We start from the raw sequence: 24,042 nt of genomic DNA, 5'->3' as shown, positions 1-24,042 counted from the left end.
GCAAAATCTAGGAAATCCATTATCTAAGAAATCTAGGAAACACCCTTAATGGTATGCTCGTATTGTTCTGCAATAAAATGTGGTTCCAGGTGCAACTCGCTCACAGTGCAATTGGCGCTAAGCGGCTTGTCAAGCCGATGGAGGTTCCGATCCCAAAGAAGTCGTCGTTCTTCGTCTTTCGGGGCTTTAAAAAGAGATAACTTACGACTCTGCTGCACACGCGCATATCCGGTTGTGCAACCTGGTGTGTAACAATGGTTTAGGCGGTGCTTTTTTGTCCGTTTCACGAGGATAAACAAGCACAAGACACGGAAAAGGTCACGCCGGCCGTGGCGCAGAGTAAACTAAATGTGAATTCGAGTGGGCGATGACAGCGCCGCCACTACGTTCGCCACAAGCGGGTACAGGGGCGAGAAAGGGGAGCGCGCTTCGGTCGCGCCACTAGAAAGCCATCTATCTATATATAATATAGCTAAACGGCCATGTTTTACGACTGTGAGCTAGGCATCAATGCAGTTAAATTCGTCGCGTTTCTTCCATACTTTCTTTTAAACTGCCACCTCTATCCTGCTCACATCCCGTAGAAATAAAGAATATGCTTGGTATTCAGAAACTACTACCTAATAGCAGTCCACAGATTCTGTAATTCACTTCAAGAAAATATTATTAGGAGGATTCCAAGAGGTCGTTTTCCCCCGTAGCATAACATAATGCATTAATTCAGACTAATGTTTGTCTGAGCTCGTTTGTTGCACATTGCACAATTTGTTTCCAGCAGAACGTATTGACACGAACCCAAAGGGACGATGACACACGCAGCGTGTGTCGTTGCCCCTTTCTGTTCGTGTCAATACGTTCTGCTGGATACCAACTGTGTAATGTCATGATGTGAGACCTCCTGAAAAAAAAGAAATTTAATCCTAAAAAAAAACATTTTGGGAAAGAAGTATTTGGCAAAAATGTTGAATCATTCATTTTATATAAATTCATTTTTTCGCGATATTATTACATTTAATGGAGGAAATGGATTCAGCGAATCATTGCACTGTGATTCATTTGTGTACAAACACTGACCTCCTGTAAGAAATGCGGTGTGAGCAATGTCTGTGTCACTTTGTGAATATTTTCTTTATTTGTATGCCATTCGACCGTCAAATGCATTTCGTATTTGTTTATGACCGCAGATCTGATAGGGGATTACTTTGACAGGCTTCAGGGCAGCGAATAAAAGGAATGTGGAAATTACACTTTACACTTCTTGTTTTCTTTCTTAATATGATACTGCTGGACGTTGAAACCCTGAAAAAATGCTGGCAAACCTGAGAGCGTCCTAAGTAATTAACTGCAATGAATTCTCTATAAATCAGTTTCGGTTTCGTTTCCCGGGAGGGGTATATGTGTCCTGACGTCATAATACATAATGTAGTCACGTGGGAGCAGGACCATCGCGAGATTTGGCTTTCGCCTTGCCTCGCTCGATGTGTGTAGGCCAATGACGTTCTGATGACAGCTAAATTCTATTTATCGAAGATCACACCATATGAACTCGTAGGCTGACGATGCGATTAGCACACTTCATGATTGGTCTGAAGTAGATAGCAACATTGTTTTGGTCTTTTAAATTGTTGCAGTAGTAGCTCGAGCTCTACCACATCGTAATGATACGCAATAATGGTACTGAAATTGCAGAAACATGAAAATAACTTGAGCAAATGTTGAGAATATATTGAGATTATGAGAACCTAAGCCTTCCCCTTCCATAATATCCCATAAAATGTTGCGGTCTACGTTGTCATAGCTGCTGTAATGTCAAAAAGGCCACATACAACGTTCTGTTTTCTACTTTTGATATTTCAATACACTGAGTAAGAACAAACAAGTTATCATCCAAATGCCTACCTATTCTGAAGCCATTCTGAAGCTCTCCCGAAATGCCATTATTCTCTGCCCATGCTTGAAGCTTTAATTTGATTGCCTGCATTGCTAGCCTGTAAATTACCGATGTAATGGTGAATGGTCTATACGAGTGAATTCTATGTTTATCGCACTTACCTTTATAAATTAAATTCATTCTACTTCGTCGCCATTTGTCTGGTATTTGTCTACCTTTTAAAGTTTTTTCCACTGCTTTCACCAGAGCTTCGTTGCTTTTTGGTCCTAGTTCATTAATCAGCCTAGCGGGAACCTCGTCTAGCCCTGTGGCGGTACGCTTAGGAATTTTCTCTTCCGCTTTCTTCCAGTTTAAATTTGTTAGCACCAGCTGCTCTCCCCCTTGGGTCTCTTTCATGCTCTTTTTTTCAACAAGTATAACCTCGTTATTGCCTTGGAAAGATTCGGCTGTTACTTTTCGGATGTAATTTATTGCCGCTTCTCCTTCCAGTCTGTTTTCATCTTCGTCTAGGATATGTTGTTGTATTGTTGTTGACTTGCTGCCTAAAAATTTTATGTGGTTCCAAAATATTCTAGGTGCGCCCTTCTTTTTCTCACGTATTTCTGACAACCAACGTTCACTTTCAACTTTTAATTTTGCTTGCACCAGTATTTGAACCATAGACTTTTTCTCCCGGTATATTTCCCATTTACTGGTTACTTCATCCGGCGGCAACTGCGCCTTCTTTGCCTGCCTGTGCTCTCGAGATGCTTTCTGTTGTTCGGCGATCGCTTCTCGTATCTCCTTGTTCCATCAGCTTTTCGGTTTCTTTTTTCCTTTCTAACGAACATGTTGGTTCTCTTTCCGTATTTCTGTCTTTATTACACTTATAAGCTCACCATATTCCCACTCTTTACTTGGCCATTTGCCAAGTTCTTCCTCGATTCTAGTGACTATATTTGTTATTTGTTCAGCGTTCAAATTTGGACTGGCCATTTCGGGCTCCTTGCTCTCTTTCCCAACTACATATCCCATTTTCAACATGATGCGTTTGTGGTCCCTCCCGATGCTGCTAAACCATTCCTCATCGATGACCTTTTCTCTCAACTTATCATGAATTGCTTCTGTTATCCGACAGTAATCAATGGTCGACTGCCGGTTTCCCACTTCCCATGTGATCTGACTTTCACACTGAGGCCCTGTATTCCCGATAACGAGGTAATGTTGCTCACAAAGGTCTAGCATTGACTTTGCGTTGTTGTCGGTATAGCCATATAAATCCTGTATGTGGGCATTCATGTCACCTAACAGGGCAATTTCAGCACCATTCCCGAAACCCTTAACATCAGCGCTTATGCATTCCACTAAGTCTTTATTCTTCTCTGTGCAATTATTTCCGGTCCACAAGTACGTAACGCCCAGTCAAGTTTTTTTTTCCCACTCATTGTACCTGATAACCAAAGATGCTCTTGACATTGTGAATTTACTCTTTTCCAATTGGCTCCCTGATAGATAAGCATTCCGACTCCCCCTCCCTTTCTTTCCGACTTAGTTGTGTTGCACCCTTCCCAAACATAGTTCTCAATAACTGGTGGCTCTTCTGAGTCTCTAAGGTGCGTTTCTGTAACCGCATACACCCCTATTTGTTGGCTATTTAACTGCTCCTCAATCTCTGCCAACGGTTCATAGGGATTAGCGCCATCTGTATGTGGCGGTAACAATTCAGGCGGAAGAAAAAATAATGTGACGCGATATCCGTTAAAAATAGAAGTGACGTCATTTTATTTTCGATGGTGCGAAATTTGTATTGTTGGCCTGCCTTTAGAGCTATATATTCAAATGCCCCGCAATTCCACTTGATGGGCGTTTCAAGCTTTCAGTGCGGAAAGCGATGCAGGAAAAGTCCAGCCGTACGGTTGTCGAAATCGCACCCCTGCACAGAACATACTTTCTTTGGAGGCCGACGAAAGCTTTAGGTGTAGAGTGCTGGTCCTATCGTCGGATGCCAAGCACGTCGGCCAGCGCAGTCGCACGAAACAACTTAAACGATTGTCTGGATTATCTCACTACTTTTGACTGAACAGGTTAAGAAGCAATGAAGCTACCCGCGTCACCAAATTCAGGCAAATGTCGACAAGCAAAAAAGCACAACATGTGAGGGGGGCGCATTTCAACAGGTGAACTTTACAAGCGCGCCTGTCTGCACACTTCAAACAAGCATCGCATTGCATTTCACTACAAGTGACAACAGCTTCAACGCCCCCTGTAACGATGGGAACTGAAAAGAAATGTATTTATTAATAATAATAAAATTTAAAAAAAAGCTTGTATTTTGATAACTTTTCACGAATATATAACGTTCACCATGAATTTTATTTTCGTTGAATGAATCTAACTGTGTCTCGCTTGAATTAAAGAACGTTCTTCCCAATGTTTTTTCCCTCCAAACATAGTCTCGCTTCAATCCCTGCTCCCATAACCACCCTGGCTGATGTCGGTAACAATTTTTACTGAAGCGCTTTTAGCCCGAAGCTTCGCGACCTATTTGGATCGACCTTGGTGGTTCGCCATTCGAGGCCACGTGTGCGCCTCGTTCGCCGAAGACACGAGCCGTTTAAAAATAGCCGACGACCTTCAGTCGTGCAGTCGTGGCCGAGTGGTTAAGGCGATGGACTAGAAATCCATTGGGGTCTCCCCGCACAGGTTCGAATCCTGTCGACTGCGCGTGTTCTTTTTGTTTATTAAACCTTTATTATATACAGCCGCTTTTCAGAGGGATGCGGAAAATAGCGGTTTAAAGAAAAACAATAATACCGTAGCGCTGTTGCAGCTAGCATATCCGTTAGCATGAACATACCTGGCTATAAGAAGTCTAGTGCGGCCTTTTACTTTCGTCTGCACTATAATATCAAACCTTATTTTCCTTTCACATTTTCTTCCACGAAATTAGCGAGAATAGCCGTAGACACGCAAAGGCTTTGCACCTTGGGGCGAGAAATATTGCAGAGACGCAGAATACATTCCGAGGACAGTGGTTTTCGCGATTTAAATAATGAAAGTATGTAAGTAGTGAGCCAATATGACAAAAGAGAATATATACGTACCTTTAACACACTTCTTAAATGCACCCGATTCCTTGACCGATCGTTATTGACCGCATAGTATTATAACATAGTATTTGACGCGGTAGGATTTACGTAATTAACTATATATAAATCAGATAAGACGTAGTTTTTAACCCCACAAACACGGTGTATATATCGCATCTTATTTCGAACTAAAATGTTTTTTCAGAGGGTAATACCTCGCTTTAACCGTGCCGTATTTTTCTTTTTTCGTCTTTTTTTTGTCAGTGAATATTTAGTTCTCCGATTTTGTTGACGCTGACACGTTCTGCGTTTCAATGCTGTATTATCACCCAGTACACTTAATAAGAAAGCTTACGAGAACCGCTCCAGAAAATGCGCAGCACCACCCAGTGTAATTTCACTCTGAGGAAATTGCGAGCGACTGCATTTGATATTCGAGCACAAACAGAATACTTTATTCTACTTTTACGCGGTACATAATTCTAACGAACAATGCAGGAGCGCACTGCACTGTGAAAACTTGGAGAAAGTGAAAAAGAGAAAAAAACCATACATATGAAAAAAAAAATTAGCAGAGCGTGGTTTCGATCCACGGACCTCTGGGTTATGGGCCCAGCACGCTTCCACTGCGCCACTCTGCTGAGTACGATTCTTGTTTTATGAAGCAGCAATTTGTCGCTCATGCAGATCGCTCATGCTCACGCCGGGACGACGTGAACCGGTCGCTAATGGCGTTCAACTGCGGCTGCGCCATAAGAAGAAGAAGAAGAAGAAAAGAAAAAAAAGGTTGCGGAAGCACATCGCCAACCTCGTCGAGCAACCTGTGACAGCTGTTCTTGTAATAGAGCTTCGTGCCCATGTTTACGACTGTGACCTTGGCATCTACCCAGTAAAATTTGCCATGTTTTCTTTTTTCTCTAACTGTTGCCTTCAACTTGCACGTTTCCTGTAGGAATAGAGGATGTGTCTGTTAATAAACAACTGTCGTCTAATTCCTGCCTACATAATTCTGCAATTCACTAGAAGAAATTATTGTTACTAGGATTCGAAGGGGGTTCCTTTTTTTTTTCCGCTAGCAGAACATAACAATGTCGAGGTGTCAGACTTCCCGAAGGGGGAATCTGCTAATCCACAGAATCAAGTTTACTATTACAAAGAGAACCTGCATTTTAAAAAAGAATATTTGATGTAATAAATAAAGCTTTCCCGTGCTGTTTGCACATATAATAAGGGTGTTTGATTTAGTAAATCATGACGCTCTGGCTCATTCGAATAGAAAGCATACTGTGTGCTTGATGTCAGCTTTATCATATTTTCTATGTATCTGTAGGTCGGCTGTGAAATGCATTCCTTATTTATTTACGTCCACAGAGATCTGATGCGTGATTACCTTGATCGCAATAATTTTTTCCCTTTTTCCTTGCGATAAATGAATTCCTGGGCCTCGAAGCCGTAAACAAGTACTGGCAAACCTATAGTCGGCCTAAATAATTTGCTCTAACACGATTTTTACAAACCAATTTCCGTTTCGTTTCACAGGAAGTGTATGTAACCATGTCGTGATGCAAAAGGTGGTCACGTGGGAACAGGACGTCACGAGTTTTGGGTGTTCGCCCGGCTAGCTCGACTTGTGTATAGGCCAATGACGTCCTAGTGTAACTGAAGATCCCTTTTCCTACACAGTTTCACAGCGGGGGAGCTGTTCAAAAAGAGGCTCGGCGATGCTCTCTGCACGCTTCGTGGTTGGTCCGACGCAAACAGCAGCATTGTTGATTGCTCTTTTAAATCATTACGGTAACTCAAGCGCTACCATTTAAAAGGAAGCTTTAGCTCGGTTCCAACTCCGACGCGGCCTATTCAAATACATGTAAACGCAAAAACGTTTTTAATGAAATTTGTTGAATTTGAGAGATAAAGTTAAATTCTAGGGACTGTTGGAAGCGGAATTTCGATTTAGCGCTTGAATTTTGTTAAAAAGATTTTCAAATATTCGACCGTTTGAAAAAAATAGAAGCACGAAGTTTACAAACTCATAGCTCTGTATCAACAAGCGATATCGCGGTTCTGTAAACGGCATCCATTAGATCATTCAAAGCGGATAAATACGATATGGTATTTCATATCTTACGGGAATTCGTTACGTTGTTTACAAGGGTTCTGCAAAAGCTATATTTCTATATTACTAAATTTTTTGACATTCATGTGTAACATGTCAATTTCGTCCGCGTTAGATGCACTATTACATGCAATTCATGGAATTGTATTATCAATTTTCGTTGCTGAGTTACAGAGTTGTAAACTTAATAGCTTTGTTTTTTGCCAATTTTTAATAAAAAATTCACGGCTTAAATAAAATATCCGAAGCCAACAGTCACTAGATTATAAGTTTCTCTTTTAAATGCAACACACCTTGTCAAATTTGGCGCATCGGTTGCCGAGAAAAAGGAATTCTTCTTTTTCATGTATTTAGATAGGAGCATCCGAGCTAAAGCTTCCTCTTAAGAGTAGAAATTAGATTCCAGGGTCCTACTTGCCTAAAACGCCATTTCATTGTGAGGCACCTCGTATAGTGAGGGACTCCAGATGGACTTCGACCACCCGTGGAGTTCTTTAACGCACGCCCAACGCACGTTGCACGCGCGCTTCTGCGTTTCGCCCCCGATCGAAGTGCGGCCACCGGGATTCGATCCCGCGACCTTGGGCTTATAGCAGCGCAACGCCATAGCCACAACGCCATCACGTCGGGTGCACTACAACTTCGTAATAATGGTAGTGAAATTGCGAAAACATTTAAATGCATTGGCATTGTGTTCGGGTCGCATGCTTTAGATGGACAGAACAGTGTCACTCAGATCCGGTGAACCGCGACACCAGCTAACATATTGGGTTGCGTTTCTTCCTGCGATCGTCGTTATGAATTGGCACATAAGCTGATCTATCACGCTGTTTTCGAAGCATGCATGAAATGATATCACGTTTTGTGAAACCGCCATTTTAGAAGCTGTCGTAACAGTTTGAACGCTTCAAAAGGGAGCGAACAGATTATAGCTGCGCGCAGCAGCCATTTGCATGATCCATACACGGAGTCATCATCACATCAAGCTTCTATCTGAATGCAGATTATATGCATTCAAATATTTTGTTCACGTGTGTCTGCTAATTTGAGAGCTGTTTCCATACTTACTCGTAAATACAAACCTTGTGTAAAGGGGAACGAAAGACAAATATTAAGCCATTTTATGGCGATATGTTGTCAAAACATTATTTCTTTTAATTTCACAGGAAATCATTGATTATACTAGGAGAGAAAAGAAAGGTTAAGCTTGCATTTTTTAAAATTTCGCGACGCGATACAGCACCTGTACATCGGCGCGACGTCGTGATTTTCAAGCTATTTCCTCGCATTTGGGTCCTTGTGGTGCAGTAAAGCTTATTAGAATTCGCTTATTTCAGTCTATCGCTCTTTTAGAATACGATGCAGCCCTTCTTTACTGATAAACAATAAGTTAGGTCCTAGGAGACATAATCGTAATTCATGACGTCACGGCAAAGTATGCGCACTTGCACAGGAAGAATGCAGGTATACAGGATCACTAAGGCGACAAAATGCCGAGAAAATATGCAAGGTTGTCCCGGGTTGCCCGATGCGTACGCTAATATATAACCTGGTTCCCATTCAAAAGTAGTGGTATCGACACGCTCGGAAACATGCAGCGGAAAGTGGTTAGATTTATTTTTTACTGTTATCAACGCCCGGATAACCCGACAGAATTGTTATGTCGTGTAGGATTACCTACACTCCAAAGTCGGGCTAAACTTCATCGCCCAAACTTTTTCTATTTGATAGAGCACAACTACTTTGAGATATACCACACAGGATCCGTTTAAGCTAAGAAAACCAGAAAAACGTAAACGTCAGGCGCATGATCTCACACTTCAAGAATATTCGTGCAAAAACGGATTTTATTATTCTCCCCCCCCCTCTCCTAGATGCATACGAGAAAGGGATGATATCGACTGGCTTATAGTAAAACTGCATACAATAGATTATTTTCTATAACTAGTACAAAGAAGAGTTGATTTCACATGTTTACACTTTTTTCCCAGTGGCCTACCTCTCATTATTATATTTGCGCTTACTGCTGTATTTATTCTTCAGCTTTGAAAGTTGCTTATGTCAGTGTTATGCGAACTACTACGCTAACACCATAGTACTGCGGATTATGCATGGCTTCTCTAAATTTTTTTCTGTTTGCACTTTAGCCACCTGTTTTCTTACTTGCCCGGACCGGCTCCGCAAATTTTCTATGGTTTTCGGCGAATTATCTACAGCTATCCTGTTCACGGTATTCCCAGCTGCTTTCGAAAGTTCTACGGACTCTCTCGATACCAGCTTTCGGCAGGTGAGCTCGTTTTCCGGCCACTTTTCGAAGATTTTCCGCGTCGCCACACCGGCACGACAGCCAGGCTGGTAGACAAGGCACGGTAGGCCTAAGCGTCAGCGGAGCCCCGATCCGCTGCGTCGGCTTCCGAGATGGAAGTCGTGCAAGTCGAAGGGGAGGAAATATCGCCGACGGAGCTCGGAAATCAGTAGGGATGGTGCGAGATCAAGCGTAACACCAAGAAGGCGGCGGGAGACGACGACCCTGCGACGAACCAGCAAGCCGCGACAGCGTCTTCCAAGATGGCGGCGTCTATAAAGCAAGCGACGCACTATGTGCGGAAGATCACCATGGCGAGCCGAATGCCCAACCTACCCACGGACGACTACAAGATCATCGTGCGGACCCGGGACGGCATCAACGTGTCGAAATACCAGAAGGACCGCGTCCATTGCTGCATACGCAACGCAGCAGGCGTGGGACGCGAGGCAGCTGAGGAGGACAGCGTTTGTCTCAACGAGCGTCAAAACGTGACAGTGGTGAGCACTCCGTCAGAAGGTCGCGCTAGACGATACGGCAGCATTTGCAAGCTGCGCATTGCCGACCGCGAGTTCGAAGCAAGCGCCTACAGAGCGGCTCCGGAGAACACATCCAAAGGTATTATCAGGGGCATATCGCTAGACGAAAAGCCGGCGGACGTCGTGAGAAGTCTCGTGAACCAGCGAAACCCGAACGTCCTGCATGCCAAGCGCATGGGGAACACGAGCAACGTGGTCAACCTCTTTGACGGCTACTACGTGCCCCATTACGTGAACTACGGCGGGATGTTGATGAGGTGCTCTCTCTACAAGAAACAAATCGACATGTGCTACGAGTGCGGTCGTCTGGGACACAGGACCGACGTGTGCCCCAACCCGAACGACAAAAAGTGCCGCGGGTGCGGATGCAGCAACCCACCCGACGACCATCGGTGCGAGCCGGTGTGCCAACTGTGTGGGAAGGGTCACCTTACCGGGGACCGCAAGTGCAAAGCCAGGTACAAGACGCCGTACCTAGTCAAGCGACGACAATGGGAACGCAGAATGCGCGAAGAGGCTGAGGCCGCTTTCGCCAGCAGCAGCACCTACGACTGCAGAGAGGAAAGCTACCGACAACGCCCCACACAGAGACGAGCTAGCGCCGACAGCCGCTCGACCTCGAGGGAGAGCCGTGCACGTAGCCGCACTCGCTCCCTCACTCGTTCTCGAGCCCGCTCTCGCACCGGCTCCCGCCCCCGCTCGGTGAGGCCTCGCAGCAGGTCGATAGCCCGTGCCAGCCATGCAGCTGCAGCGGAAGATGGACGAGGATTCAACCCCCCACATGTGAGCTGGGCGGCGGTCGCCTCCGGAGGCGCACCTCGTGCGCCGCTATCGCGACCCGAGACTGCCATTAATAGAAACCCCGGAGCAACTAGAAGCAGCAGTAGCGCTCAGAGTAGCAACTACGGAACAGAAAGCCTGTTACAGAAGCGACTGGATCAGTTAGAATCCGTCATCAAAACACTACAGCAGGAAAATGCTAGGCTAAAGAACGAAATTACCACGTTAAAAGGGGCCCCAGTAACCCCCTCTCCTCCTCCTATGACCAAACCAGTCGCCGCAGACGCGGCTGCTCGAACGGTCGAGAGCGCGGAGGAAGTCATGGAGGTGCAGGACGCACAACCCGCTCCTACTAAACGCAAGGCGCTAGACCCGCAACAGACCGAGACCACATTGCAAACGCGCGAGCAGAAACTCCGCGAGCGAGTCGACAGACTCGAAGGCAAGGTAGACGCGATGATGACGCAACAAGCGCATCAAACAACGCAACTGAACCGCGCAATAGCTCAGCAAACCGCGCAAACCGAACAGCTGAGCAGTGCAATAGCACAACTCACTCAAATGGTTGCGACACTCCAATCGCGTATAGACAATATTGAAATGCGGCTCCCGGGCGCAGCGGGTCGCCCGGTACGGACGACTGGGAAACCGTACCTTAGGCCGATACCAGACGAAGAGGTGCAGGATCAGCCGGACGGCAAATAATAATGCGGACAGTCACGATGGCTCAACACACCACACAAACACAACGCCCACGACCGCGTAACACACAGAACACGTTCACAATCTGGCAGTGGAACTGCAGGGGATACAGGAGGCATCTTCAACAATTCCTACGCAACCGGGAACGGCCTGACGTAATCCTATTACAAGAAACCAATGACGCGGTCAAGCTGGCCGGTTACAAAGCGATCGATGAGGCCGTGACCGCGGGAGCACCGCCGGCCGCTGCAACGCTAGTGAGACGCAACCTCACCGTGGCGCAACGCGAACTCAAGAACGTTAGAATACCGCACGTGCTGATTGAGCTTATTCCGACGAAAGGGCGCGGTCTGTTTGTATTGAACGTGTACAGTAGACCTAAAGGCAAACACCGCTTTAGCACGTTACTGCGAAAGGCGAGCGAGGCAGCCGGCGACAGGCCCTTAATCATCGTGGGTGATTTCAACGCGCCTCACGCGGCGTGGGGGTACAAGTACGAAACGCCGAAGGGTAAGCGCCTGTGGGAAGACGCGCAGAATGAGGGGCTGGAGCTCGTTACGGACCCTTCCGCGCCCACACGCAAGGGCAACAGCGTATGTGCGGACACTTCGCCCGACCTTACGTTTACGAAGAACGTCGCTGGCGCGTGGTGGCATAACACCCAGGAGGACTTGGGTAGCGATCATTCGGTGATCGAGATCCAAGTTGATGTGGGACCGCACTACCATCACCACGGTCATCGGGACGGCACCAAGGGCAACCACTATCGGCTGGTAGAATGGGACGCGTTTCGCAAAGCCCGGAAGGAGCATAATCGCGGCAGCGATGCTATCGACGACATCGAGAGCTGGACCGCGACGCTCAGGAGGGACGTCGAAGCGGCAACGCGGGAAGTACCGCAGGAAGCACACCTACAGGTGATAGATAGTAAACTCCTACACATGTGGGAAGCCAAGCGCAGCTTACAGGACAGGTGGAAGCGTCAACGACACAATCGAACGCTACGCAGACGCATAGCACGGCTAAACAGAGACATAGAAGTCCACGCATTGCAGGTATGCAAAACGCAATGGGAGGAGACGTGCAACCCTATGGAAAATCAGCTAGGAATGGCTAAGACATGGCACCTCCTCCGGCACCTCTTGGATCCCGAGGAGACCAAATCAGCGCACGCGCATAAGATTAACAAGCTAGTACACGACTACGAAGGCACGTCCGCGGACTTTCTAGAAGCCGTTCGAACTCGTTACGTCAAGGCAACTAGCCCCGTCGTGCATCCGGCGTACGCGGGGAAGAGTAACGTGCAGCTACATGAAGACTTTAGCGTAGCAGAGGTGAGGGTGGTACTGCACAAGCTCAACAGAAAATCGTCGTCGGGCCCGGACGGCGTAACCAATAAAACGCTCCGCAACTTGGACGACGAGTCGATAGAACGGCTGACGGATTACATTAACGTGTGCTGGAATGCCGGCACGATACCGAGCTCGTGGAAAACGGCGCGCATAATTATGATCCCCAAACCGGGCAAACGGGTACAAATCGACAATCTTCGACCAATATCCCTGACGTCCTGCGTCGGCAAGGTCATGGAACACGCGGTTCTCACTCACCTTACCAACTACCTCGAGGACCGAGACATGCTGCCGCACACGATGCTGGGGTTCCGTCGTGGCCTTTCTACGCAGGACGTCATGATTCAACTCAAACACCACATCATAGACAATCCCACGCGATCCACAAAAGCAATACTCGGTCTTGACCTCAAAAAGGCGTTCGACAACGTAAAACACGCTGCGATACTTGAAAGCATACGAGCATTGGGACTGGGCGAGAGAACGTACGACTACGTACGGGACTTCCTTACGGGTCGCCATGCCCGCATAGTGATCGGCGGACTGGAATCGCAAGACATAGACATAGGTTGCACGGGCACACCGCAGGGCTCTGTCATCTCACCCATGCTCTTTAACGTCGTGCTTCTCGGATTACTCCAGAAACTGGCAGAGATAGAAGGCCTCCACCACAGCTTGTACGCCGATGATATTACGCTCTGGGTTGCTGAGGGAAATGACGGCCACGTAGAGCAAACCTTACAGGCGGCTGTCGACGCGGTGCAGGAGTATCTACGTGACACGGGCCTCGAATGCTCCGCGGCCAAATCGGAGCTCCTGCTTTACAGACCCACGCGCAGGGGTCGCAAACCCAGGAGCTCCGATTCCGCAGCCGAGCACGCCGACAGAGAAATTAGAGTAATCACATCTGACGGCACCATCATCCCGCATGGTCACAAAATTAGGGTGCTGGGCTTGCACCTGTCGGTCAACGGCCACAATGGCGAAACCGTACGCAGACTAGAGCGTGCGGTCAATGAAACGATCCGGTTACTGATACGTATCACGAACAGACATAGCGGAATGAAAGAAAGCAATACGATCCGCCTGGTACAAGCGTTCGTAACCAGTCACATAAAGTACGTCGCCTCCTACCTCAAGTGGCAGGTGGCCGAACGAACTAAACTAGACCGCCTCATCCGCAAGGCGTGCAAACGTGCCATAGGATTGCCGATCAATACCAGTACGGATAAATTTCTCGAACTGGGTTTACACAATACCCTAGACGAGATAATAGAAGTGCACAACGTCGCGCAGTACGAGCGTTTGTCAAAATGCAGAACCGGACGGCACATCCTCGAGACGCTGGGCATCAGCTACTACACACAGCAGGGCGAAAAGGTTGCGATACCCATACCGATTCGCGAGCGCATCGCCGTTTCGCCGTTGCCCAAGAACATGCACCCGACGCATCACGCTGGCCAGCGCAACAGGCGCGCGCGAGATTTACAAAAGAAATACGGCAGCAACAAAGAAACTGTCTACGTAGATGCGGCCCGTTACGAGCGGCAACGTGGTTTCGCGGTTGCAGTCACGGACCATAGCGGAACTTGCGTTGCGAGCGCGACGATACGCACGGGAGAGACGGAGGCGGCCGAGGAAGCAGCGATAGCCCTCGCGGTGGCCACCACGGATGCCGAGGTGATAATCAGCGACTCGCAGGCAGCGATACGCAACTACGCTAGCGGCCGGATCTCCCGGGAAGCGGCCCGCATTCTCCAAATTCAACAGGGCAATATTTGCCGCAAAAACGACCGTTTCCTCGTATGGACCCCCGCCCACACGGACCCTCCGCTCTCGGGAAACGAGACGGCCCACGCCATGGCTCGAGGACCTACATGCCGAGCCGCGGCGCCCGCCGGCAATCCCGACGTCTCGCCCACCGCGAGAACGATGCAGGAGTGGACGTGGGGGGATCGCATGACCACTTTCAGAGACATCACGCAACACTACAGGTTGAACAGATGTAAATACCCACCACCGCACGCCAACCTAAACAAGAAACAGGCGGTTGCCTGGAGGCAATTGCAGACACACACATATCCTAACCCGGCGATCCTTCACCTCTGCTACCCCGACATTTATCCATCCGACGACTGTAAAGCGTGCGGAGCCAGAGCGACGCTGCAGCACATGCTGTGGGCATGCGCCGGTAGCCAGCAGCAGGAGTCTCCGACGAACGGGATAGAAATGGCAGTCTCGAACCGAGGGGCGCGTTGGGAGGCGGCCCTGCTCAGCCACGACCTCGCCGATCAACTGTGGGCCGTCCGGCACGCCGAGGAAGCCGCCCGAGTCCAAGGACTCGAGGCCGTCACCTAGGCTGGGGTGCTTATGGCCCCACCCCGCCCAAATCGCCGGACATTTTCAATAAAGTTTTCACCACCACCACCACCGGATTATTGCTTTTATGTGTATGCTATTTCCAAAGCCCCACTCCTGTAACAACTGCACCAAAGGATTGACAGTATAAATAATTAAATAAAAAAATTATGAAAAAGAAATTTAGCAGAGCGTGGTTTCGATCCACGGACCTCTGGGTTATGGGCCCAGCACGCTTCCACTGCGCCACTCTGCTGAGCTGAGTACACTTTAGGTTTAGTAGCTATTTGACCACTGAGCACCTAGGGGCGTCGCGATACAAGCTGTCAGGTGCTTGTTTGGTACTTTAGGCGCGTAATTTACTAATACGGCTAAACTAATCTTTCAAAGAAGTTTTAAGGAGAAACACTGAGTTACACCACTACATTATTATTTACAGTATACTTTTTTTCACGTGAGACGTCCTTCAGCTCACTCAGGGGGGCGTGGGGGCGGGGGGTCGTAGAACCCCACTAGCTCTATCTTAAGTTGGCACGCAAGCTTTGAAATTATTGAATAAATGTCATTTGTATATTCCCTTACGCCATTTATGTACCGCAGTGGCCGTACAACTCTCAGCTACACGCACAAGACGTTTCATGTAACCCACTGCTGCTGCCTTTACGCGTTTATCAGACTGAACAGGATTTGTCATGAACAAAAAAAAAAGAGCAGGTGAAACTTTCCTGTTTTGGATATCGCGCCGTCATCAGAACGCCGCCAGTTCATTGCGACATCGCGGATTTCTTTTGTCACTTCGTTTTATCAGAGGCGTTTAGCGCGCAGGATAACGTGTTGAATTTAGCTATGCATTAATGAGTGAACCGACGCGTCAAAACCCACGACGTCATGGCATGCATAGTGTGTGAACTTCAGGGTGGCATTGCCGCCAGTTTAGTGTAAATGGCTACGGGCGACTCAGCACACCAGCAGAGGCCAGTCTGGTGCGTGTGTCGTTTGTTGTGCGTTTGGGTTTGACATGGTGCCGGCTGTCGTCAAATACTGCACCTCTGCGGGGGGTTTCTATTCTGTTTCAATACTTCCTTTCATCGACAAGGGGATAACCAATTTAAGTTAAGCGCAGTGCAGTTGCCTGAAGTGCTGCCTGCTGAAGTCAAGTGCCGCCCCTTTGAGTTGTCTATCAAGTCATCCGAAAGAATGCATCTGTGCTCTCGAGGCGAAGAAGACCTCCTCGCCCACCACACAGACGCCCTTTTCAAAGACTGCAGAGGGCTTATGCCTTGAGGAGGACAATGAGTTCGCCGCCTAAGGAACTAGGGACGTTTTAGAGGCCCCAATGCAATACGAGCGGCACCACCATGTGCATTTTCTTTTCTCGCATTCTTCTTTCACTCAACACATGAATAAATTGTTAAGTTTCCGCAAAAACCGAGTCTCGTCTCTGCCCGGCCACCTGGTCTTTTCACGCCTATGGCAGTTAAAACTCCAACCGCTCACGCGTGGATGGAGTAGCTTTAATGACAGTCATCCCTCGGTTATCATCGGTCGCCAAACACGCTCATCGTATAACGTCGAACGACAAACGCAATGTTACAGGGTCCGACATCGTAACAACATATGATATCTGTAAAGGAGCGTGGTGTAATGCACGTAAATATGTGTGACGTTGCCTGATATTCACATTCATTTCAACACCATTCAGTCGAGGTTCTGAAGTGTTAAGACTCTCCGAATATCGCATGGCTAGAGCTTTTATCATTTGTGGTGGGGCTTGACGTAGACACAAAGGAAACAGCGCGAAAGGTAACATTCTATATAAGTGATTCGTAGATATTAAACTAATACAATGCAAGCTACGAAGATCGGAGCAATACAAGCAGAAAGGTACATTAAATTCACACACAGAAAACCATGTCGCGAATTACGTTATTGCAGGTAGACGTAATTTACAAATGATTTATTTCTCCTGGACACAAGCGTTGTTGATTGTTAGAGGTCGATTAGTTTCAACATACATCCTGATAACATATATTACGCTTCTGTAAACTGCGTCTTTCAGAGGATCTAAAGCACACATATTTTATATGTGATATGAGAGTTTACATCTTCAATTTGTTACAATGCTTACGAGTGTTTTGAAAAAGTCTTACTCACAAATTAATGGTATATTTCAGAGGGGTCTATAATACACCAATTTTGTTCGCTTTAGATGTGCTATTAGGTGCATTTTGCAGAATTGTGTTATCGAGTTTTATTGCATAGTTATAGAGTTGTTGGCTCGCAACGCGAATAATTGAAACGCAAAATACATATATATGCTGGTAGCCCCTCCTACATATAATCGTTTAAAAAAAGGAACAAAAAAATCCACCGTCGATTGCGATACTCCCTAATGTGAAATTTGAGCGCAGCTGCATGCTTGTTTTCATTTCAAGATGCAGCGGCTGGCGCCGGCAATGGGTCTCGCGCGGCACGTTGCAAACGGAGCGGAGTGTGGCGGGATTGCTTCGCTAATCGTTTAGTTAATCGGAAGATTGCGAGACGCAGCGCGTGGGTGACGCGTAGGCGCGATTAACAGCAGCCGCCGCAGACAGACTTCCGCTCATGCAGAGCTTTGTTATTATGGTATCGGAACAGACGACGCGTTTCTCTGACGCCATCTCTTAGCCATAGCCGCCGCAAAACCTGTTCTGCACGGTACTACGCCTTTCTACTCACGACTTCGCCATACCCTTCTCTTCCGCTTTTCGACGAAGTGCAAATCTTCGAAAGCGTATCCATAGCTGAAAAAAAGAAAAACAGATCGTAACCAATACCAGCTGCCTACCTTCTTCAGTCCATAGGAGAGTTTGCGTACATAAGGTAGTCCTCCGGAACTTGCGTCGGTTTTTATTCGTTGTGCCATGAGTCTCAACCACCGAGATTAATCTGTGGCATGTTATTTTGATTATGTGTTCGAGGTAACCTGCGCCTTCGAGCCTGGCACCCTAGACTTGAAAACAGCTCTGGGTACTGTGCATACAACACTTGAATAGAGCTGCTCGCATTGTCAACGCGGCTACTCAATTCTTAACAACTTTTGAATGGCCTGAGCGATAACTGAGCAAGGGTTTCTTCGTTCTTGGATGACAAAGTGAACATACCTGCTCGCCTCCGAAATGCAATCTTAAGTCTAAGAACTGCATTTGGATGTCTTTGATAATTTCTACTGTGAATTTGAGTAATGGACCTTGTTCTACAAAGAAGTTTAGCACACTTATCTCTTTACTATTACAGCTGTACTTTTCAAGAAAAGCCAAGTAGCCATCGGCGTATCTCATTATTTTAGCCGCAAAGCAGGCTGCATGCCATGTGATATGTAGGAGGGGCTACCAGCATATATATATTGTGTTTCCTTTGAATAAGTTCAGTTGTGAATGGGCACTTGTCCGCGTCAAATTTGTTATGCTTGTTCCGTCTTCAGCTGCACAGTTTTCAAAATGCAGTCGTGCCAGCTTGCCCAGCTGTCCATATTTTTTTTTATTAGAACCCTGGGGGTAGTTGTATATATGAAAAATGTGGACGCGGTTACATTTTATTGTATTGTCTTTTTTTAGATGTTGAGAATCGCACTTGGATATATTCATCACCGAATTTCAATGCTCAATCCAGGCAACCGAGCGCACTGGCGGTGCAGAAAAGGGAGCGTCGGTATTACGTTAAACGGAAACACCCCATGACGAAGTACGTGAAGAAGTTTGAAGATGGCAGGTCCAGGGCAGATGTTGGCCAAGCAATATGCGCTGTATCAGTATCTTCCGCGATAGGCCGCAGCGTTCATTTTCATTTTTGCGCATTTCTTGATGAGGCGTTTCCACCTGCTATAACAGCCTTTTCAGCGCGCCCAGCCAGAATCATTTAGATATAGCACATAGATAGCCAGCTATGTGATTACGGCCCAGCGCGCGCGCGCGTGCACGCGCACGCACACACACACACACACACACACACACACACACACACACACACACACACACACACACACTAGAAGAAAAAAGACATGCCCCCAAGGTTCTGAAAATTAAATTATGCGGTTTTAAGTGCCAAAAACCACTTTGTCATTATGAGGCACCACGAAATGGAGCACTCTGGAATTTTCGTCCATCTGGGGTTCTTTATAAAGTGCACCTAGACCTGAGTACACGGGTGTTTTCGCATTTCGCCCCCATCGAAATGCGGCCGCCATGGTCGGGATTCGATCCCGCGACCTTGCGCTCAGCAGCCTAACACCATAGCCACTGAACAACCACGGCGGGTGCCCCCGTGGTTCTAATAAAACATGAAGGAATTAAAAAAAAATTGAAACTTTGTTATTCGCAGCAATGTATGCCCTCCTTGCACAATAAGCTTTAAATATGTACCTAGCAAAAACACCATCTTCAAATACACAACCTGTTTGTATTTTTATATGATCCCACGATATTGCTGGATATGCGGAATATGTGTCATATAAAATTTTTTCACAAGAGTGCTCTCATTTTATTTCTGAAACTTAGTCACAAATCAAAATTCTGTTTCATGAAGTCGCTAGAACGGAACCTATTAAAATGCAACAAATTTCATTCAAATTGGTCCAGCGCTGGCCTAATGAAAGCATTTATTCGTTTGACCTGTATTTGAATAGAGACTATTGCTCAACCCGCATGCGGAAGTTTTTTTTACCCTGCAGGTAAGAATCTGCGAAAGAAGAACTTAAAGCTGGGTGAGTTGGTATCTATTTATATTCATAGTTTGCACATGGAATGCCGGATGAAATGTTCGTCTTCACAGCTAGTTGACAGTGTTTACAATTAAACTAGGTTTCTTGTAATTATTTAAGATATATAAAAACAGTTTACGGTATGCCTGAAGCTGGTATACGCTTTAGAATTTTTGTGTTAACTGGCAACTGTCATGCACAGAACACAGAAACGTAGGTTCTAAACGCCCTACCGCGAAACGGCCCTGACGGCGCTTTTTCACAAAGGGGCCCTTTTAAAAGAAACATTTCTTGCTCCTACAATTCATATTTCGTCCCGCAGTGGCCACAGTCTGAACGTTTGACCGCCAATGGGCTGTACAGGCCTTTACAGCGACCCCTTCTTTGCCACAGGACGAGCTTGGGCTGGAATCACCTTTCCGCGTCTGTCGCATTCATCACCGACACAAACAACTTTATGACCGCTGTATAGAATATCTTTTGTTAATATTGCCACATCCTATATGGTCGCCGCGGGTATGTGCCAGGCGATGAGAACGACGCTGAAGTGGCGCGCGAGTGGAAAAAACAGAGACGACAACGACGTCGCGTTGACTGCTCTCATAAAAGTGCTTTTACACGTCCTCTACGCCGGCTTCCTCGTCTCCTAATAGGTTGCGACACTGGTGGAGGTGCTGGGTAGGATTGTCTCATGCTCGGCACCCCTTCGCGGAGCCATACCTCGAAAGCGGAATCACCTTCGTTCATCGAAACTCCTGTTCACCGGTACAGTCGCCGCCTGCTAGGCCTGACGCCCGAGTTCAACCCTTTGCAGGACCCTGCTGGAACGCGTCAACCTACTTCCGCCATGGCTACTGCAACTCCATCGCAGGTGACGCTGCAGAATCCTAAGATACCAGAAAGTTTCCACGGCGACGCTTTTGAGGATGTCCAAGATTGGCTTGACCAATTTGAGCGTGTCGCCACTTATAATGACTGGGGCTCCCAGCAAAAGCTGTCTAATGTCTATTTTGCGCTTCAAGACAGTGCGCGGACGTGGTTTGTGAACCGGGAGAGAAATTTGACCACGTGGGATGCCTTCCGCACCCAGCTGCTAGACACGTTCACTAGTAGCGACAGAAGAGACAACGCACAGCGCCTACTTGAATCCCGTATTCAAAAACCAAACGAGAGCGTTGCCATGTTTGCAGAAGATATGGCCCGCCTTTTCCGCAGAGCAGACCCTGAGATGGCCGAAGAAAAGAAGTTGCGCTATCTCTTGCGCGGAGTGAAGGAGGAACTGTTTGCCGGGCTCGTGAGGAACCCACCGACGACAATGGCCGAATTTACCAAGGAGGCTACCGCTATAGAACGGGCACTACAGCAACGGTACCACCAATATGATCGCAAGAGCTCGTCGGTGAATGCTTCCATTCTACCTGAGAGCTGCAGCACGTCTCTACGTGAAGTCATCAGAGAGATTGTGCGAGAGGAGATCCGGCAGCTCGGGATCTCTCCCATGGCACCAGCGGTGGCTTCTGTCGCTGATATCGTTCGGGAGGAAGTTCGAGAGGCCTTTTCGTCGCCCGACTAGCAGGCGGTGCCGCGACGATTGACCTACGCGGAAGCTGTCTGCCGTCCACCTCCTGCCACTTCGATGTTGCTGACACCGTCGCCCACTACGACGCAGCCATCACCGCCATCCCCGACGCCCTATTTTCGACAGTCACAGCCGCCGCCAACTATGCCGTATCGCCGCCAGTCGATCGCTGCGCCTCGTTTCTGCAGTGAATCCTCTGCCGGCTACCCGCTTCGAAAGACTGATTTGTGGCGCACCCCTGACCGCCGGCCGCTATGCTTTCATTGCGGGGAAGCAGGACATGTTTATCGCGCGTGCCACTACCGCGCGGCTGGGTATCCAAAATTTTCCAGCTGCAGTTACCCTGTGTCTGATGCTGCACGTAGCCGCGACGGAAATTCTACAAACTTTCGGCCAGAAGGTTCAACGACGCCTCGATCGCGTTCCCCCTCTCCTGCTCGTTACACCCCACCGACCCGTCGCGATTTTTCTGACGCCTCTAGGGGTAGGTCCCCTAGCCCGCGCCGGGGAAACTAGACGCAGCGACCTCCGGGGGTGAGGTTGCAAACCGGCTAGCTACCCAAGAGCCCCCATCTCCGACGATCGACGACTCTACAACTCCGACGACTCCAACCACACCTCCTGTAACCGACGCCGTCAGCGCCGATCTTGTCGTTTGCATTGACGGCCACCAAGTGGCCGCTCTCGTCGATACTGGTTCGCATTTTTCGATAATCAGTCAAAAGCTGGCCGACAGGCTGCGAAGAGTGAAGACGCCGTGGACCGGGCCCAACATCAGAACTGCCGGTGGCCAGTTGATGACGCCGATTGGCAAATGCACAGCCAGAATAGTAATCGACGGTGCAACCTTCGTCGCCACCCTCGTCATTCTCTTTGAGTGTTGTAAAGAACTTACATTGGGGATGGATTTTTTTAGAGAGTATGGTGCAGTGATTAATGTCCGTGACCTCGTCGTCACATTTTCTACGAGTTCAGACGACGTCGACCCCGCGGAGCACCAGCGACCCCGCTTACGTACCGCCGACGACGACGTCACGCTTCCGCCGCGAAGCTGTTCCCTCGTGCCTGTCATCTGCGACAACTTCAACACTGGCACTGGCGTCGCTGAACACATCGACGCACTGGTACTGAGTCAAGGCGTTTCCATCGCCAGGGCCGTAATTAACGTACGTGACGGACGTGCTGAACTCCTGCTGACGAATTTTACCGGGGAACGTCGACACATTGTTAAAGGCACGGCTGTTGCTTACTTCGACGAATTTACATCAATACAGGACTGCCTCTCAGTGGAGCACGCGACGTTCACTGGGACTATGCCTGCCCCTGTGGTCGATATCAGTCCCACCTTATCGCCCGTCGAACGCAGCAGCCTTCTTGAGCTCATCGATGAGTTTAAGAGCTGCTTCTCATCCACGTCACGAGTTAGCCAGACGCCGCTCACTAAGCACCGTATTGTCACCGAAGCGGACGCCAGACCAATTCGGCAGAACCCTTATCGTGTAGCACCAAAAGAGCGCGAGGCAATCCAGACACAAGTGAAGACGATGCTTGACGACGGCGTTATTCGGCCATCTAAGAGTCCTTGGGCATCGCCTGTCGTATTGGTGAAAAAGAAGGATGGTAGCCTGCGCTTCTGCGTCGACTACCGAAAACTCAACCTGATCACAAAGAAAGACGTTTATCCGCTACCGCGTATCGACGATTCACTGGACAGGCTACGAAACGCACGTTACTTTTCGTCGATGGATTTGAAAAGCGGCTACTGGCAAATAGAAGTTGATGAGAGAGACCGTGAGAAGACCGCTTTTGTTACGCCCGACGGACTTTATGAATTTCAGGTGCTCCCCTTCGGTTTGTGTTCTGCGCCGGCAACGTTTCAACGACTAATGGACACTGTACTCTCAGGCCTCAAATGGCAAACCTGTCTGGTCTACCTCGACGACGTGATTGTTTTCTCCGTAACGTTCGAGGAACACTTACGGAGACTAAAGATGGTCTTCGAAGCAATACGCTCAGCTGGTCTAACTTTAAAACCTGAAAAGTGCTATTTTGGCTTTGAAGAACTTCAATTTCTCGGTCACGTTGTTAGTCGTGAAGGTGTCCGACCTGACCCTGATAAAATATCTGCCGTTGCTAATTTCCCAACGCCATCAGATAAAAAGGCCGTGCGACGTTTTCTCGGCCTTTGCGCCTACTACCGACGGTTTATTGCGGAATTTTCGCGCATCGCATGGCCATTGACCCATCTTACCAGAGAAGATGTCCCCTTTGTCTGGGGTGAAGACCAGCAACGGGCTTTTGATGACCTACGGCAACGGCTGCAGGCGCCTCCCGTCCTCGCACACTTTGATGAAGACGTTCCTACGATTCTTCATACCGACGCTAGTAATGTCGGCCTCGGCGCAGTGCTCGTACAGCGGCAGGACGGCACCGAAAGAGTGATTGCTTACGCCAGCAGGACGCTATCCAGGACGGAGGCTAACTACTCCACTACAGAAAAAGAATGTCTCGCTCTGGTGTGGGCCGTCCTGAAATTTCGGCCATATTTGTATGGTCGGAGTTTCACCGTTGTCAGTGATCATCATGCACTTTGCTGGCTGACTAATTTAAAAGA

The 24,042-nt window shown here is 48.0% G+C and overlaps 3 non-coding genes across 3 annotated transcripts; 1 reads left to right on the top strand and 2 right to left on the bottom strand.

Annotated features, from left to right (window-relative positions):
• Nucleotides 1-4,512: 4,512 nt before the first annotated feature.
• On the top strand, nt 4,513-4,594 carry TRNAS-AGA (transfer RNA serine (anticodon AGA)). The gene has a single exon. It is a non-coding gene; the product is annotated as a tRNA-Ser (tRNA).
• A 934-nt stretch (nt 4,595-5,528) lies between these two features.
• Nucleotides 5,529-5,600, bottom strand: TRNAM-CAU (transfer RNA methionine (anticodon CAU)). The gene has a single exon. It is a non-coding gene; the product is annotated as a tRNA-Met (tRNA).
• A 9,695-nt stretch (nt 5,601-15,295) lies between these two features.
• On the bottom strand, nt 15,296-15,367 carry TRNAM-CAU (transfer RNA methionine (anticodon CAU)). The gene has a single exon. It is a non-coding gene; the product is annotated as a tRNA-Met (tRNA).
• Between the last annotated feature and the right edge of the window lie 8,675 nt (nt 15,368-24,042).

The sequence above is a fragment of the Dermacentor albipictus genome, chromosome 5 (assembly GCF_038994185.2).
Source record: "Dermacentor albipictus isolate Rhodes 1998 colony chromosome 5, USDA_Dalb.pri_finalv2, whole genome shotgun sequence".
Classification (NCBI taxonomy): Eukaryota; Metazoa; Arthropoda; class Arachnida; order Ixodida; family Ixodidae; genus Dermacentor; species Dermacentor albipictus.
This window is presented reverse-complemented; position numbering and strand designations above follow the sequence as displayed.